The following is a 19,822-nucleotide window of genomic DNA, read 5'->3' on the forward strand; positions in this document are numbered from 1 at the left end:
CCTGCCTCTGTTTCGGAAGGAGTGACTTATCATCATCTTCCGGCTACGTATGGAATTTCATGTAGTGTGTTGATTAGTATATTTTATCAATTAGGGAAATTAGATTATAATATGTCTAATGTAGATAATATTCTTGGGCAATTGCCTATGAATAAAGAATTGAATCCTGCAAAAGAAGCTAACACTTTAGGTGAGATTTTTTTAGAAACTAGAGAATTAACCTTAGAATATGTTTTTAGAAACAATTTAACTTGCAGTTTGAAAGGAGAAGAGAAGAATTTTCTAGATATGGTTGAGAGAAGAAGGTTGAACATGCACAAGAAAGCAGAAGGGCATAAAATGAGTGAAACAATGTGGGACATTGAGAAAGAAAAATAATTGAAAGATGGAGCCAGTCCAACTATGGCTATAGATGCACCACAGAAAGGCAAATTATGCATTACCAGAAAGAGATCTCAGTATGATTATTATTTCATAGGGACCAGTGAGTGCCATGATACATACTTTATAGCAACCGGATGGGGTTTTAGAGGAGGAGAAGATCCCGTGTTTCCGGGAGTGTATTATATTTGTGGGAACAAGGCTTATTACCATTTGCCTGACCATTGGTTTGGAACGTGTTATGTTGGCCTGGTCTTTCCAAAGATTTTTCATATGGATAGAGTAGATAATGCTGAACAAACTAATCTATTAACACGCTATAGAAGAGAAACATGGACTGAATTGTAGGAGATATTTTTGGAGCTTTGATACCAGCAGTGGGAATTTCTTTGAATGCCTTTGGCATTCGGAAGCTGTCAACAGTGGTGGATCGCTTGTCAACAAGCACCGCTGGAGGCTTTCTTTTGGTAAATACTGAAATGGTTGCTTTGCGCGCTATGGCGATGCAAAATAGACTTGCCCTTGACATTCTATTGGCAAAAGAGGGTGGAGTCTGTGGAATGCTGAAAGTTCAACATTGTTGCACTTACATTCCTGACGAAAGCAAAGATCTAAAAGTCTATATCAAAAATATTACTGATTTGCATGAAGAATTAGTACCACTGGAAGCTGAAAGTATCTGGACTAAAATGGCTAATAAGATGATTGCTATTAAGAACTTTGTAGCTAAAATAGGTAGTACCATTTTTGGTAAAATATTATTTCCATTAACATGTGTAATTGTTGTATTATTGATTCTTAGACTAGGGTGTATGTGTTGTAGATATAGAAGAAATAAAAAGAGAATTACAAAGCAAGAAAATGTTAAAAAGAGACAAAAGAAACTAGAAAGAGATCCACAAGAAATAGAATTAGAAGAATTAAGAGAAAGCATGTATATAGAAACTAAGAAGGAAGATGAGCTGGAAACTAGGGTTTAAAAAAATAAACAAGAAGACATTTTGAATTTCTTCAAAAAGGGGAAATTAAATTGATTTTGGGGGTTTTGTTTTTTGTGGTAATAAGATATCACCAAAGGGGGGATTGATGGAGCAGGGTTTTTACTTTAAAACCAAATACCTGTTTCATTTTCGTATGTCATAATTAAAAGTACTACTGATTAATTAATAACTATTAAAGATGTGTCGTGTCTAGTCTAATCAACCTTATTAACAGAAGAATTACACGTGGGAATGCTATTGCATGGCTAAAATAATAAGTGAACTAAGTTGGTGAGCAAACTGACAGAAATAGATGTTGCTTATGTGATGTTATTGTGTTTTGCGCTTATAATTAATATGCATTAATGGCTTTTGATGTCGCAAATGGCTAGATAAACACATACACATAAGGGTATTAGTAGGGAAATAACACTGTATAATCATTTTCGTGCAGTAATTATGTTTTGTGTTTCATTTTATTAAAGTTGTCCAATGTGGTCTACTAAAACATGGCTACCACCCGCAGCCTACATTCGAGTTGATGGAAATTTTGTAAGGAGGCTTCGTGCTGCCTGTGACCTTGCCTCCTTGATGAACTGAAAAGCCATGACCATGACGACAAATCCAGGCTGAATGCCAAGAGCCCCTGAACATGATATTTGTTGCAAAACCAAATACTGACTTTATGAACTTGTAATGATCCCACAAATGGGATACAATTTATCTAAAAAAGACATCCGTAGAAGTAACAAATTAGTTATGGAATCTTTATTTCTATTCATTATTTGAGACGATCAATATGTGTGAACTTTTACCAATGTTACTTGGTGTAACAAGACGACATTATTTCCGCTGTTCATCCGTTTTTAATAATATGATTGTAACATTTAGAATGTAACTTTGAGTATAAATATTAGTAGACTAGAGAGGTCTAGTGCCACTTCTTCCCGAACTGATGATCAGAGGTCCCGATGCTGACGGAGAGGACGGTGACTCTACATGACGGCTAGAAACTCTAATTATTTTGCTGAGGACCGGTTCTGACTTAGAAAACGACTTTTAGACAGAATAGGTAAATATGAGAGAAATGAACTTACATTTAATTGGCTTTTCTTACAATTTTAGATAAACGAATATTCTGTTTAAATCACTGTGTCGGGTGGTTATTTTATTGTCATGTTTATTGAATGTAAAGAATATTTTGATGTTTTTTACCAGATCTATAGCAACTAGTTGATGCCATTGACCTCAAGGTATATGCAGATTGGCTAGGTACAGGAAAGTGTTTCCCCTTATACATGGCACGGATAGAGCGGTAGCATTGAATGTTGGTGTAATGGGCCCCACCAGTGTGTGATGTGTGTGTGTGCGTGTGACTGTGAAATCACTTCGTCCGTGGAAGTAGAGGGGATTCGGAAGCTCCGATCTGCACCACGCTCTACTAATACACCAAGCTGCAACAAGAAGGGTGCCAAGTGCATAACGAGTAAAGAGGTTTAAGAGGTGTGTCTCTGGTGTCACAGCTGGATGGAGCCAGTCCCACTTAGAGGTACGCCCGGGGGATAGGGTGTGCTCCTTTAGATCCCCATACCTAGGCGGTGGGTGGCACCTACCTCTTCTAAGGTTCGGCACTGGATCACAGACAGTGCGCCCGGTACCAAAGCAGCTGATTCTCTAAGCGGGTATGCCTAGGGGACTTCCCAGAGGGAACTTGCGGTCGATTTTCCTATATTGAATAAGGGGATGCAGGACTGCGCTGGGGTGCAGCTGTGGGCAATGTTCATACGCCGTTAGGGACCTCCATGTGCGCATTGATTTAGCGAGTAAAGGGACGGTGCCTAGGTTAAGTATATTCCTTCCGGCCCTAATAGCCTAGTTGGCTACTACGGTAGGAATGGTCCCCTAACAAGTGAGTGCAGTCCCGGAGATCAGAGACCATGTGTCCAGCACACACGGTGCCAGAAGGGCGGCATCCAGTGTGATCAGCTAATAGGTGGGCATCGAGAGCCAGGGTGCCAGAAACTGTCCTGCCCTGTGCTGGACGGGGCTGAGTGACGTGACGCAGTGGAACCTTGCGGCGTGAGGTGTTTAGTGCTTGGCACAACTTTACAGGCATAGGGCGTTTGTTTCATCAGACACTAGCTGACCCAAGCTAACGTCTAGGGCTATTGGGAGATAGTTGGGGCATCGATATCCTGGTGAGATGTCCTTTCATCTAGATTTACAGGAGGCCCTAGACAGACGATCTAGCGGGCAAGACTATGGCTACTTTGGTGGGGGGGCCCTGGAGGCGACGGTGGCTACCTCCAGAGCTGTGGCGGAGTTACAGGGCGGTCTGGAAGCAAATGGGTACCGAAGGGTACCTCTGCACGGCACCATAGGGGGTGCCAGAGCCCAGGAGCCTCATGGGAGGTTCCTGGAAAACCGTGTCGGCGCTGCGTCAGTCCTTCGGGCGGTTGTGGACCTGAACAACCGGGGGCTTTCCTTGCTACGCTCCGCCCTGAAAGGGGCGTGAGTAATAAGGGACCGTGATCCGGGAAGAGGATCATCGAATGGGCAGCACAGACGGGGTTCGCCCCAGTGTTGCTTGGCTCATCATACGGGCAGGCGGCCCAGTTGGTTGCCTGCCCTTGGATCGCCCGTAAGATAACCCACCATTTTACATAACGGTGTATGTAATAAACCTGCAGCAGTTTCTTACCAAAACAAAAAACTTGTGTGGTGTGTTTTATTTATGTGTAAGAACATGCATGCTATTGTGGGGGGTGGGGACTGTTGCCTTCTGCTGGCGCTATGCCACTCGAGTAATCTGTGGCGGGCACAACTGTAGCACAATCGCCTCCAGTGCCGGTCTGCCAACCAACCGGGCGGATCGTTGAGGTATCGGGTAGGGCTGGTTGTATGCCGAGGCTGAACTTGTCGAAGCACAATACACCAATGGAATACACTGTGAGCTTATTAAAATACCTTCAGCCCTAAAAAGACAGACACATGCCCTGCAACATAAAACGGTCTTCAGCCAGGAAACTTGGAGAAAGCTACAATCCAGACCCCGCAAGCCCCCTGGGCTGTGACGGCTAGTAATTGTTGCACAATGCGGGCCTTGTTCTCAAGGACGACACTCAATGCAAATGAGACCCACTAGCACCCCTCCCCCATCACAAGTCGTGGGGCAGCATGCCCAGTGGGACACTGAAAACATGGACTCAGAATACGTCTCAAAAGTGAGTACGGAAAGTGATCGCGGGGAAAAAATGTACCGCCGGCCACAGCTTGCAGTGCATGTGCGTTAGTGGTGCGCGCGCAGTAGTAATCACGCAATATGGCGCCTCTGCTCAAGCGCGCGCCCGCTCAATGCACTGCAAGCTGTGGCCGCCGGTAGTATTTTTTGAAGCCCTTACTTAAAGTCTCACCAGGCCAGCGCAAGCGCTGGGTCAGGCGAGACCTAAAAACGGCCTCTTAGGGGTGGGACCCAGGGAGACATGGGCCAACTCACCGCCACTCCTCCAACGCGAAACTGGACCAGCACGGCGAGGGATCGGGGAAGAGGGAGCGGGACTGAAGGGAGGGGAGGGATTGGGTCAGGCCCGGACTGGCCGTAGCGGGCACCGGGCAATCCCCCGGTGCGCCGCACGGGTGGAGGACGGTTTTGGGCCCCTGGGGGCCGTTTTTGTTACAGGGCCGTTTTTGTAGCATAGCTGCAAAATCGGCCCTGTAACAAAATCGCCGGAAAACCGGTCCTGGCAAAGAGCTCGGCAGGACCCCCAAGCGAGGGGAGGGGGGGGCCGGCCGAGCACTTTGCCAGGACCGGTTTTGGTTCCCAGTCCAGCCCTGGATTGGGTACACACTTACCTCAAGATGCCTGCAGCTATGACCCGCTAGACCCGACCCGACAGAACAATCAGACGGCGTGAAGTCTCGGTGCAAAAGGATCGCCAGGTCTGCCCCCAAGGCCCACTCTGCATGCTGGTCAGCTGTACACTGGGACTGATCCCCTGTGAAGGGCACAAGTCAGGAGTGGACATGGGTGTACGAAGTCCCTCCACTATATTAAGAGTGGGGATCGTTTCTCCTTCGCCCAAAGATCAGGGTGATTGAGAGTTAAAATCGGATGGTGAAATCTAGTTTGTTGCAGGTGAACCTGGTAAAAATTCAGGTGTGGGAACAACGGCCTACTAACGATTGAACGACCCAGAATGCCACTCGGATATTTCTCTCCCCTCAAGTAATAATCGGGGGGCCTCAATCAGTGTGAGCGCGCAGGAGAGGAACCTGAAATACAGCTTTCGCCTGATTACCGGCTGCGAATTTAGGTTGTATTAACATGATCAAAACTGGAAGCGGAACTGTGGGGTCCTGAGTGGTTCAATTTTTCTTGAACGCGTGCAGCTAAACTCCAATTGTAGATTCTGTCTCATCTAGCTTGCAGAAATATATTTGTTTTACCACCTTTTGCGCCACTTTAGGTGTTTACAAATGTATCTTTTTTTGGTCGAGAAGGCGCATGCTAGTTTACTAATTCTGTTTGTATCACATGCGAATTACCTGACGTCATAGACATGCATCTAGTGTGCTTGTTCTAACAAATACAACATCCAGAGAAACGCACAAGTGTTCTTGTTGACATTGTTCGCGCCCTAATTAGTGGAAGTGGTGTCACGTAGAGTGAGAAGAAGACGCATCTGTCGGCAGCGGTGTGAATGTAGGCCTCGCAGTATGCATTGGCCTAGTTCTTTCTCTTGTTTTAAACTCCCAAATTCCCAGCAGTTTCTGTCGGAGCATTCTTAGCGCCATTGCCAGCCTTGGATACTTAGAAATCATTGCTAACAGCGTTAATAAGACATGAGATCTCGTCTCAAGGGAACTGAACCAAGCCCTGGCAGAAATGGCTGGCCTGCTATAGGTCAGCAATTATATGCAGATGACGCACACGTTGGACCAGGGCAGAAAGCAAAGCAAGACCCCATTAATCAGAATGTCAACTCTTATGTATAAAGGGGCTTGGGGACTTCGGCTCCAGACGTCGCCCTGCGGGGATCCGCTCTCTTGCTGAGCCCTGCAAATAAGGCCAGGTGAGAAAGGATGGATGAAAGCAGATGAAATCAGAGGGCAGACTGCTGACAAGCATGTCCTTTCACTGCCCATTGTGCCTGGCCTGGGCCTTCCGACTAGTACCACGACATTTCAGCCCCCTCACTCTTCGGCTATGAGTGTGCTCTTCCAAGAAAAGCATACACATTCCTCTCTTCATTATATTGCATATTTTCATAATTGTTGATCCATGGCCACGTTGTTGTACACACGCGGAATGCATCCCTAAATCATATATTGATGCACAACAGAAATAATTCTATTATTTGCAAATTTCAGCAGCAGGTCTGTACCTCAACGCTTGAACTATGCTCCTCAGGCACAGAAGACTGCAATGTGCGTGTGCGTGTGTGTGTAGATGTGCTCCACCTGAATCCTGTACCACTTAATTCACCTCTCAGCATTAACGTGCCACTCTATTATTCCCTCATGCTTTTCGCTCACCTTTTAGACCACGGAATCGGTTCTGGAAGCATGGTGAACACCAGCCATTTTGACTAGCTGCCCAGAACCCTAATTGCTTATACACAGGGACCAATGATTACTGGCATCTGGCACTGCCATAAAGGATGTGCCTCGGCCGGACGCGCAGCGGACGAGCGCAGCGGGCGCGCCTAAGGCGAGCCCTTCTGCGCCCGTCCGCGACCGACTGGGACCTGGGGCCCGTCCATAGACTTGATCCGACTGCATTCACACAGGGCTCCCCCCCCCCTATTCTGTCTAAATGCGAGCCACTGGGATTTCTTTGCACCAGAGATATTTTCCCCGAGATAATAGGTTCACCCCCAGCCCCTCTTCCCAACATTCCTAACACTCCTTTTCTACCTAATGATCAAACTTCATCCAATCAACTGACCGTGATCTACCTCAACACACGATCACTAGTAAAGCACCAGCTGGAAATCTTTGCTTTGTTAGATTCTGAGCAGCCGGATATACTCTTGCTCACAGAGACCTGGTTGAATGATGACTCCGCCCCTGATTTACTTGCAGCAATCCCCACAGGTTACTACATCCTCCATGTAAACAGAGCCTCTGGTAGGCCGGGAGGTGGGGTAGCAGCAATCATTAAAAATTCCATTTGGTTCTCTGCCTTGACCTTAATCGCCATTCCTTCAGTCGAATTTCTTACGGCCAGACTGGAATCCCCCATCACCCCACTTGTCTGTGTGTTAGTCTACCGCCCTCCCCATCCTATGCAGAATTTCCCTTTGTTGTTTGGTGATATGTTGTCTCAACTTATTATCAACAATTCAAGAATTCTGGTCTTGGGCGACTTTAATTACTGGCCCTCTCATGCCAAGGAGAACACCTGCTCCGTATCATTTACTGAGCTCCTGTCCAGCATGAACTGTATCCCACACATAAAAACAGCTACTCACATCAAGGGCCATATTCTGGATCAGGTTTGGACATCCAACTTGGATATTTCCACTCCCCTCATTTTTCCCTGTCTTTGGTCAGACCATTTTATAATTTCCTTCTCTATCATAGTCATCTCCACTCCTAGTAGATCTAAGGAAGGAAATCTCTCAGCCCGGAACTGGAACAGGGCTAATCTCAATGACTTTGCCACTTTACTTAAAACCTCCACCCCCTCCAGTCTGGGATCTATCGACACCCAAGCCTCTGCTCTTATACACTGGTTGGAGTCAGCCAGCGACATTGTGGCCCCTCGTAGACAATTAAAACTTAAACGCCCCCATGATGCCCAAAAATGGTTTACGGACGATCTTAAAGCCTTGAAGCTGGGCCTTAGGCAGGCTGAGCGTCAGTGGCGACGAGACTATGCTCCCGACAAGAAACTACACTTCGCCACCCTGCTCAAAGATTATAAACTAGCAGTCTTGCAAACTAAATCTATGTATTTTTCAAATAAGATTGTCAGCTCGGCCACTAAAACTAAGGACATCTTCCTTATTGTCGAGGAGCTATCAAACCCAGATAGGATCACTCCTAAACCCCTCCCATCTCGGGCACTCTGTGACTCTCTAAACCTTTTCTTTATTGAAAAGATAGCTAACATCAAGAAGAGTATCCTATCCTCAGCCCTCTCTCACCATCATGGTCTTTAGTCCCCTTCGCCTTTTTTCAACTCCAGGCAGCTGACCCAGATCCCTCCAATCTCTGAGACAGAATTCTTAGCCCTTCTTAAAAAGGTTGCGTCAGGATCCCCCACTGACTGCTGCCCTCCCTCAGTCCTTCGTGAGGCCTTTACAGCTTGCCCTTCTCCCCCTTTGGCATTGCTGAATAACTCTCTCTCCTCTGGCACCGTTCCTGGGTCATTCAAACGAGCTGAGGTCACACCTATCCTTAAAAAACCCACGGCAGACCCCACAACCATGAGCAACTTTCGACCCATCTCCCTCCTTCCTTACCTTAGCAAAGTCCTTGAGGCTCATGTGACCAACACTTTGAGTACTTTTATCGAGGACTCTCAGTTCCTCGACCATCAACAGGCTGGATTTAGACCCAACCACTCCACAGAATCTGTCATACTTTCAGTGATGGAGGAACTACGGAGAGGGGCGGACTCTAACATCAGTCAGGCCCTAGTGCTCCTGGATTTGTCGTCCGCCTTCGACACGGTCGACCATGATATTTTGATCGACCGTGTCGGGGAGGCCGGCATCCAGGGCCCCGCGTTAGCCTGGATCCGCTCCTTTCTGAGCGACCGCCATCAGGCGGTCCGGCTCTCTCAGTTCTCCGCGGACGAGGTTAAACTAACCTGTGGTGTCCCGCAGGGATCCTCTTTATCTCCTCTCCTTTTTAATTTATATCTCACCCCCCTCATTCGCTCGCCACAAGGCAGTAGTGTCACCGCGTTTAATTACGCGGATGACATCCAGTTGGTTTTCGACATTAATCCCTCGGCCCAGTCCATTGACAATTTTCAATCCACCCTTTGTCATATCAGTGACTGGATGGGGGCGAACCATCTGAAGCTTAACCCCGACAAGACTGAACTCCTGCTTGTCGGGGGCATAGCCAACCCTTGGAATTCCACCTTCTGGCCCTCCAGGCTGGGCACCCCCCCTATCCCCGTCAGCTCAGTGAAGAGTCTGGGGATCACCATCAGTAACGATCTCTCAATGAAACCACAGATCAGTGCAGTGGTGTCCTCCAGCTTCTTTCAACTGAGAAAAATTCGTAAGATCGCCCGCTTCCTGACCACCGAGGCCCTTACCCTGGTATTACTGGCACTTGTCATCTCCAGGTTGGATTATGCCAACTCTCTCTATGTTGGTTTATCCATCTACCAATTAAAGAGGCTCCAACTGGTCCAGAACCAGGCAGCACGGCTCATTTACCACCAACCCAAATACCAGCACGTACGCCCCCTTCTGAAATCCCTCCACTGGCTCCCCATCACTGAGCGGTGTAAATTTAAATTGGGCTGCATTATTTTTAAATCCCTTGCTGGTACAGGACCTTTGTTTATTTCTTCACTTCTGCACCCATATGTTCCTCCCCGTACCCTTCGTTCTTCCTCCTTGGCTCTTCTTCAAATCCCTAAGTTCAATCGTAAAAAACATGGAGGACTAAGGTTCTCATTCCTTGCCCCCTCCTTTTGGAACGTCCTTCCATTAAGTCTGAGACTGGCTTCCCCTTTAACCCATTTTAGGTCTCTTCTGAAAACCTATCTATTCCGTATAGCCTACAATTAGAATCTCCTTAGCCCCTTGGACTGTTCTGTTTTCTGTCTCTCTGTCCTCAGCGCCAAGAAACCTTCTGGTGTTAGCCGCGCTTTATAAGTTCTTTTTACATTACATTACATTACATTACACTGGTCAAAAAAGCGACCATCCAGAATAGTTGATACAAAAATTCTTGTGTTTAAGCAGTTCGGATTGGCTCCAATCATAATAACAGGAACGCGCCCCCATGCTTTCCCGGACCACTTTGGAGTTATTAAGGCATGGGTTTCCTACAGAGGAGAGGGGAGTCAGCAAGGAATGAGGGCCATCGTTGAATCTACATTTTTTCCCACCTTTTCCCCATCTGCAGATGCTGATCTCCAATAGACACTCAAAACTGACAGAAAGAACATTTTGTATTCCATCCATTCCAACTTGTGAGGAGCGTTGGAGAAAGCTTTGAAAAGGGCATTATTTCTTTAGGGTTCTGCTCTTAGTGTTGCAGAAACTCTGCCGGTTTTTAGCTTTTTAAATCTGCTCTACTTAGCGTGGACTATGCGGACAGAATTGCCATTTATTCTGGTTGACTGTTGGGATGGGAGTGTTCCCTGCATTACTGTGAGCATGCACCTCTGTCATGCGATGTCCAATGAGCCAGGCGCCTGAGTTTTTGACTCTTTATTTTGCTTCAGTGCCCAAAACAAACATGTCAGTGCGCTGAGGGCCCAATGGGCCATGGGTGTCCGCAGAAATTATTTCAGGGAGGGCATCCATCCTCCGAACCCTTTTTCACAATGTCAAAGGGCAGGGACATAGTCATTAAAGGGCAAGTGAATAATCTAGGGGGAACAAGCGCCCCAGCTTGCGGACAACCATGCTTAGCGCCCAATGTGTAATGGACCAACAATTTCAACCCACCTTTCTGCTTTTCAGGAAGGGGGAAGCCTTCACAAGGGGAACATCCAGGAGGTGCTAACAGACTGCTTCTACTATTACTAATTAAAAGCACAACGGAAGGTTCCAGAACATCCATATCTCACTCCGAGTCCAAAGCCAATCCCATGGTGGCATTTGACCAGGAGCTGGTAAACTCCCAAAATTCTCATCCCCACAAGATTACGTACACATCTGCCTGTCCATGAGGGGTGCATCTTCCTAGTATGCTGGTACAGGAGGCTCCTTTCACCATCATCCCTCCATGCTTGTATCAGGTCTCACAATTAGTCTCATTCATAACAATAAACCTTTCTCTCACTAACGAGTAACACAATAATATGCCTGTAGAGGGAAGGAAAACAGCAAACTGGCAAACTGTAAAGTATGCAATGCTCATTTAATGCCACATGTCAAGCAAAGTTAACTTGGGAATCAGAATGGGAGCACATTACAGTATTATTAATTCTTAGCAATCAAACAATTATTATTAAAGGGTAAATATAATCATTAAAGGTGGTTACATTGATTATCATTTAACTCTGTACAGTTACATGTGATTCCTTAACAGACTCAGAAGGAGCCGCTGCCCGTGCAGCTATGAGCGGTGGGGCCGTGTGAGGGGTATTTCAACAGACGATAACTAGGGAAAATTAAATACATAACTAATTTTCCCTGGTCATCGTCCATCGAAATCCCGCACCCGGCCCCACCGCCTCACCTCTCTTACCTGCACGGACCGCGGCTTCGTTGAAGTGATGGCCTGCTACAATTCTTATTAGAATAAAACATGGATTAATCCAGTTAATCACTCATATATATGTTGCAAGTAAATGCATACAGATTATATATAGAAGGTGGAGCCCAAGATTCCACTGCTCTATGAGTGCTTGCTATAGGGTGTCTGGATACCAGTGGCCTCTTGCAGTTTTAGCAGTACCTTTTGTATGCTTACCCAGAGTACTTGAGAGGCTTCCTGGCCAGTGGTTGGCGGTTCTTAGTCGTAACAAAAGAGTTCTGCATAATAAACCTACATTCTTCATATGTGTGTTTTTCACTCCGTCTTTCATGGGTACCGTTTGTGTTCTGTGATTAGACACTCTGCTTGTGAGAAGCCAGCCACTATTAGAAAATCTAAATTGGAATTGTATCGAAGTTTTGTGCCTTAGTGCCCCAGAATGGTGGAATTTCCAAATAAATCAGACCATAGAGTGAATATGAATGTAAGTGTGTACGCCTTTGGATACTAGCCAATGCCATGCAGTTTCCTTGAAGCCTTTCATTAACAACTAAGGAGTCATTAGATGTTAGAAACATAGGTGCAGGGTACTGTTACCAGCCCTGTCAGGAATTATGAGGAAGTATGTGTGCCACTCTCATGTTTACCACAGAAAATTCGTCTGCTGAAATCTCCAGGGGGAAACTGCAGGAAGAATAATTCCGCTGGTGATTTCTTAATACTCCGGCAAATCATTAGTGACCACATCCCCGCCACTTGTAAGGAGGATTTCAATGACGAAAGAATGACATGCAGGAAGACAGTCAATAATAAATTGCTATTGGTGTTTGGTACATTGGATGGCCAATGAATGACAGTCCTTTCAGACTCGTGGTGGGGTCTGTACTACCACAATGGAATCATTATTGCCTTATTATTTTACTTAATTATTATTGTGAACTCAGCTACTCAAGAGGAACACCCTGGTAAATATCCTAAACTCTAAGAGGAATTATATGCAATGTACCATCTTCCGAGAAAAGCAGAACAGGCAGCTGTTTCTCACTCTTCACTGTGAGATATGCTTTTTCACATAAATAGCGTTAGGAGTCAGACAATAATGCCTGAGTAACTCTCGTCTACATGTGGGGTTTTGTATAAGGCGGGAAACAGCCTTTACCACGAAGGCTTTTCTACGCGTTACGTTTACAATGGTACACTTACCTCATAAACGTCTTTACAACATGTATTGCTTCCACGACCGTCTTTACCACGCAAGCAACGTCTTCACGGAACGTCTTCTTCCTCATCTGAAAAAACTGCATCAGTCCTTTTTTAGTGTCGGCGAAGACGTGAGAAAAAGGCAAAAAAAAAAAAATGGGGGATTGGGGGGGTCTTCCCACCCCCAAAAAAAAGCGTGGTAAAGGAAAAATTGAGGTAAAGGCTATGCGTAGAAAAATCATTCCGTTGTAACGTATGCGTGGTAAAGGCATGCGTTGCAACGGAATGCGTAGTAACAACATATATTCGCATAAGGCGTGCTGCAGGCGGTGGGGTGAGTCGTTGGAGGGGCAGGGTGGGGGGGTAGTAAACTCGTACCTCCGTTCCGTTGTATGTCCGAGTTTACTACCCCCACCCTGCCCCTCCCCCGCCCACCGTCTCGCAGCGAGCCGCCACTGGATATAGAGACAGATCCCCACCCTGCCCACTAGAAGCGGTAAACACACACATAGATGTTAGTATTGTACAATAAAAGGTTAATTGTTATGCACTAGTCATACATAAATTGTATGTGTTCGAATGATCATAATTATTATGATAATCTCAGCAGTCATAATATAGAACAAGGTGAACATTAGAAATACCTTGAATATTTTATATCACACATCCCTAGTTACTCTATTAGATTACTCTAATCCCTTCTTAATACGTACTTGTATAATTATAGCCTCATGGTTATTATATTGGCGAAATTATCTGAATTCCATAGCTATTTATATGCTAATAAATGTAAGTATCCCTGAATACCTCAGAAAGCCATTCGTCTTGCAAGGGGGTAGAGATACTTTGCCTATCCCATTAAAAATCAGTCCTCATGTGTAACTCATCCAGATTCTCTGTTTCTTCGTATCTTCTACTCCAATGATTCTCTATGGAGACTAAGGGCAACTCCTGGGCATCTTCTAGTATAATCGCTCTAGAACACTAGCAATACCTCAATGACAAAAGCACACAAGAGGCAGACATACATTGTCATTTTTTAAAAATGTATTTCTAAACTGATTTGTGCAAGGTTGGATGGTCTTGCAACTCTAACCATTGCCAGGTCTTTGTTTCGTTAGCGCAACTAATGTCAATTTACAGTTTTGAAAATGATGTCTGAAAATATGACAATCTCGCTCATTCTGTTAGCATTTTCATTCAAAATATTGTTTTTCTGGATCCTAAGCCTGACACGTATTCACTCTAAAGAGTTAGTGTTCTCATGTTGACCTACAACCAGGCCTGATTTGCAAGTGACATTTATGTATTACCAGGAAATCCCCACCACACAGGGCACTGTCCATTCAATAGAGAATCAAGACTACAAAAAAGACAATTGTAGAGAACAGAAATGTGAACAACCCTGGAATAGTTGAGCATTTAATGAATCTAGGTAGTCTTCGCTCGCCTATGAACATTTACATGAATGCTTCTTGTAACAACTGCCTGGTTTGTGGACAGAAATGTGTCTAACTAGAATATTGTGGCCTAATTATTGTTCGCAGAAATGTCATGCCAATGGACTTCCATTAACTCCAGTGAGGTGATATTTATGACAGGATGTACCATACTCTTTTTGTTTTTAAATCAAACTAGATGCTTCCAGAAAATGCAGCACAGGAATGAAAAGCTAATTATGACATAGATATTACCCTACTGAAGGATACACAAACATGAGGAAACACAAACATAAATAGACATGGAATGGCCCACAGAGAGACAGACTCACACAGACACTCAGACTTTTAAACCACTTTAGGTATTTTTCAAATACTGTCATTTTGATATTTCACACAGTGAGAAGATGTCATGGAGGACTTTGGACCATGACATTTTCACTGCCGGTGAAGGGGGTGCCCAGTGACCAAATGTGTGCCCATTATCTATAGTTACTCATCAATCTGTCAGGTCTACAGTCTCTGCACAATCATGCTCCGGGTCTTTCCTGCAAGCAACAACCCTTCTTTCTCACATACCTACTAAAGGTATTAAGAAAAAACCTAACATCATCCATGAAATTCACTTAAGTCCCACCATAAACAGAGGTCATTTCTCTCCATATGTCTCAGTGGCAAATCACTGCAGAGGTATGTTCTCAGCTGCCATCTGGCCTGATGAAAGACAGCAGTGTCCTCAGAAAGAATTATTCCACCCCATCTATTCATGGATACACAGAAAAGCAGTGGAAACGTGAGGTGCCCGTCGGAAAATAAAGATGTCTCCACATGATGGAGCTGAAGAAAATGATTCTCATGCACTGCAACAGACCTGCCAACATCTGAAAACGTTTCACTGTGTGAAGAGAAGGGTGGGGCTTTGGAGGTGGCCTGGGTTTCTGCCGAGCACATCCTGGCCACTTACACTCACTACCTACCCTTTCCCACAACGAAAAAAAAAATAAGCATTGGAAATGCAATAGGTCTTGCATTTGCGTGAGTTAGAGCTATTTGCATTGTGAATGACAATGTCTTTTACCCATGTGTCATGAAGTGTGTAGTAAAATTATGTGAGTTGGATTGGAATTGTTAGTTGTGGAATTGTGTGGCGTAGAATTGTGTAGTGTGGAGTGGATTTGTATAGTGAAATTATGTGGCATAAAGTCAGGCTAAAACGAATTTTAGTTTGTTCAGTTACAATAAAGAGAGTGAGGGTACACATGTAAATAAATATGTTATTAAAAGTAGTTGTTCCTAAAAGTGAATTGAAGTCATTTTATAAAATGTGTTTATTAGTCAAACTCCATTTTATATTGAAATTCGTCTGAAATAAATTTCATTAACACTGTCAGGAATGCCCCAAAATGTTTTACAACTGCAGATTGCATTAAAACATGTACAATTCACCAATTACAAGCAGAAGTTATAAATCAACCCTTAGCAGGATTACCACTAGCATAACTTAAATCAGAGGAATGCTCTTCCCATACGTTAGAAAATAAAATACGCTGCAGTCACCAGATGACTGCGTGTCACTAAAGATGCAATATTCCAGTCCCGGACTCTTTCTTGTGCAAATTATTATTTTCATGTGTTATTGTTCAATTGTTCAACTGAAAGTAACCACAACTACAACTCATAGAATGCATTCGGTTGTAATCCAAATCTCAGGATTGGGGCATTGCTGCTTTGATGATAGGGAGAAGTCTTGTAACCTTTGTGTACCTGACGTGAATGCCTTCATTTCAAGCAGAACTTCACAATCGAAACGAAAGCAGGTTCCTAAAATGAACTGCGTCCTTATGCTAAAACCCAATCCCAGGTCATCGTGGAAACATGGTGAGGTGGAGGCCTCTGCATAATCACCAACATCTTTGTCTGCTGAGGTCAACCCAGGTTAATTTCTTAAAGGTAAACAATAAGCTTGCACTGTTCTGTAAGATCAAACTTTCCCATCACTGCATTACTACAACACGCCAATTGCTGTAAACATCAAGCGTGCTTTGCAGGTGAAACTTAAACAATGCCTAATTAGCACATTCATAGTTTATAAGCAGTTTAATGCTTTCCCTTGACCCTTATAGTGACATTGGCCTCTGCATATACTGTTCTAATGTTTTGTGAACCATAACAGTGCTAGAGGATGTAGCGTAACAGCCAAAGCTGCCAACTTTGGAATTGGGGAACTAGGTTTGATCTCAGGGTTGGCTCAACATCCTGTGATTCTGGGAAAATCACTTTATCTCCATGTGCTAACCAAAAATGAACATGTCCTTGTTGGAAATAGCCCTTTTTGCAGGGTCATCCCTAAGCTTTTTGCCTTCCTCCTGGATTTGTTCTAACCTGTTTTTGTTGGCTTTATGACTCTGGGCACTTTACCACTGCTGATCAGTGCTAAAGTGCATATGCTCTCCCTGTGTAAATATGATATGTGAATTGGTATATCCCTAGTAGCGTGGCCTGTGTGTGCCCAGGGCTGGTAAACCAAATGCTGCTGGTGGGCCTGCAGCGCTGGTTTGCGCCACCCACAGAAGCAGCTTGTAAAGTGTGTCTCAGACCTGCCACTGCAGAGTCTGTGTGCAGTCCAGAACTGCCATCTTGGCTGTGAAGTGCCCACACTTCCCAGCCCCTGAACCTTCCCGTGGCATCATGTGAGCCACCCCTATGGTAGGGTGCATTGTATGTGTAAGGTAGGACATGCCCTGATGTGTGTAGCATGTCCTGGTAGTAAATTACACCCAATTTCGTTTTTCACTATTGTAAGGCTACCTGTTCTCCATAGGCCAGAATGGCCAGTTTGACTATTACATTCTATAGTCTTAACTGACCCAAAGAACATGGTAGAAAAACGAATTTAGTATGCCTGAGCTCAGAATATTAAAATACATCTGTTAGTGAAGTTTATTTTTATATTCTGTGTTTGAAAATACCACTTTTAGAAAGTAGGTATTTTCTTGCCTAAGCCTTCCAGTGTGCTCTGCTGTTATGTGTATTGGCTGTCTGGTTTTGGAGTGACAGGGCTGGGGAGTTCCAGGAGACAGGGTGAGGTGTCCCAGTGGTGAATAGAGAGATCTGCATCTAGAGGGGTGGGAGCAGTTGCACCTGGGACCCGAATAGGGCTGGGCCTTCCCTCCACAATGCTGGCTCTACCTCCTGTGGTGCGTCTGATGTCTCTGCCCTGCACTCTGAAAGGAAAGAAGGATTCAGGTAAACAAAGTGCTCCCGGACTGAACAGAACTGGTTCTGGCTGGGTTCAGTGACTTGTGACTCTTTAGAACAAAGACTTTTGGGGTATAAATACCTGTACCCAAACCCCTACAATTTGTATCGCTCCTGGACAACAAGAAGAACCTCTGTCCGTGTAACTCAAGGAATCTGCAGGAGGTGACTGTCCTTGTGCTTGTGTGCTGTTTCTTGGATTGGCCTGCAGTGGTTACTACTGAACTTGGAAGAAGAGAAAAAGGACTTTGAAGAGAACTTTTATTTCAACTTGCTAAAGCAATCACCCAAGGGCTAGAAGAGAGCTAGCCTCCTGTTGAAGTCTCAGGCACCACATCAGACTTCATCACCAGCCTCCTGTTTCCTCCCAGCGAGGATTTCTATCTGCAGGTGAGGCTCCTGTGAGTTCCAGGGCCTCTAGTTCTACTACAGAGAAGAGAGTGCTGAAAATCATCGCTAACGCCTGTTTGCGAGCCGCCGCAGCTGAAAGCGCATGGAAAATCATCGTGCTGCTGCCGCTGAATGCTCGCTACCGGAGATCATCGCATCACATGTTTGCGGGCTGCCAAATGCTCGCTGACCTCAAGATTATCACATCGCCTGTTTGCGGGCTGCAAAGGCTCGCTAACCAGAGATCATCGCATCACATGTTTGCAGGCTGCCAAATGCTCGCTGACCTCAAGATTATCGCATCACCTGTTTGCGGGCTGCCAAAGGCTCGCTAACCAGAGATCATCGCATCGAGTTCAACGCTTCACGACATCGCAACCCGGACGCAGAGCGTCCACCATTTTCATCACATCGCATCAGGATCATCGCTCCCTCGCGGAGCGCCATTTCTTTTCATCGCAACAAGATCGCACACGCAACAGGCTCGGCGCATCATCCTCCCTTTGCGGCAAGGATTTCAACGCATTGCTGGCTTAGCGTGGAGAAGCTTGTCGCTTTGTCCTGCACACAGATCAGCGCATCATTCTCCCTTGCGGCAAGGATTCAACGCATCGCTGGTCACGCGTGAGGAAAATCATCGCTACAACTCCTTAGCGACATTTTGGTTGCTTTGCTACAGAATTCAGGTATTTTGTGAGTAAAAGGGTCGCAGAGACCACTGCCTTGAACTGAACTCCTCTTTGCACACTTTGAACTATTTTTGCAGCATTTTAAGAGTAATCCTAGTTTTCTAGTATTGTGGATTTTTACTGTTATTGGTCTTGTGTTAAGTTTATATATAAAGATAACTATTTTTATAACTCTTTTTGTGGTGTCCCTTTGTAGTGTTCCTCACTGTGTTAATGTGTATGGTCATAAATGCTTCACACACTGCCTCTGAGATAAGCCTAGCTGCTCGTGCTACGTTACCACAGGGTTGAGCAGGGGTTATCAAAGTGTGTAGCCCGCTTACTCTGACTTAGGAAGAAGGGTCCCTACTTGGACAGTGGCCAGCCATTGCCAACTAGAGACCCCCCTTTCTAACAGTCCTTCTTTAATGCAACTGGTGGTCATGTGCTCTGATACCTTCAAGTTGAGTTTATGCTATATAAAAACTGTAAAAAAACACAGTGCAACACAGCCTAGCAATAAAACGCGTCCAAAGGAAAACGTGCCTGAATGGATTACGTCAGTTGTATGTGGTGTTTCTTACCTAAATGGTAGTGTATGTTTTTTCCTCACATGATGCTTGACAGACAAGCCCAAGAATTCCTAGTAGGAGAGTAGGATCTGCTTCACATGGGTACCCCCACTTTTTGCTGGTGTTTCACTGTTTTTTGACCTTAGTCTGGCTGTGGCCCTGCTAATCAAGCCCACAGCCTAGCTGCTTCCTCTCTAAAATGGTTTGCAAGTACATTAGGTACATATCTAATTGGATTCTGGAGTGCCTTATAAGTCCCTAGTATATGGTATACTATGTACCTAGGGTATAGGTACCTCAGAGGCCTATCAGGAGCTGAACCATGCATTATGCCTCCCCTGGGAAGCACTCCAAAATGACACCACAGGTCTGCTACTGCAGACTGGTTAAGGGTGTACTTGCACCCCTTACAGTGGTATAGGCTACCTATATCCACCTATATATACAGACACATATAAACCTATGTCACTCCTATGGCAGATCTTGACAATCCTGAAGGCAGAGTGCTTGGTTTTGTGTGAGAGGGTGCCCAA

This window comes from Triturus cristatus, chromosome 3_1 (assembly GCF_964204655.1).
Source record: "Triturus cristatus chromosome 3_1, aTriCri1.1, whole genome shotgun sequence".
Lineage (NCBI taxonomy): Eukaryota > Metazoa > Chordata > Amphibia > Caudata > Salamandridae > Triturus > Triturus cristatus.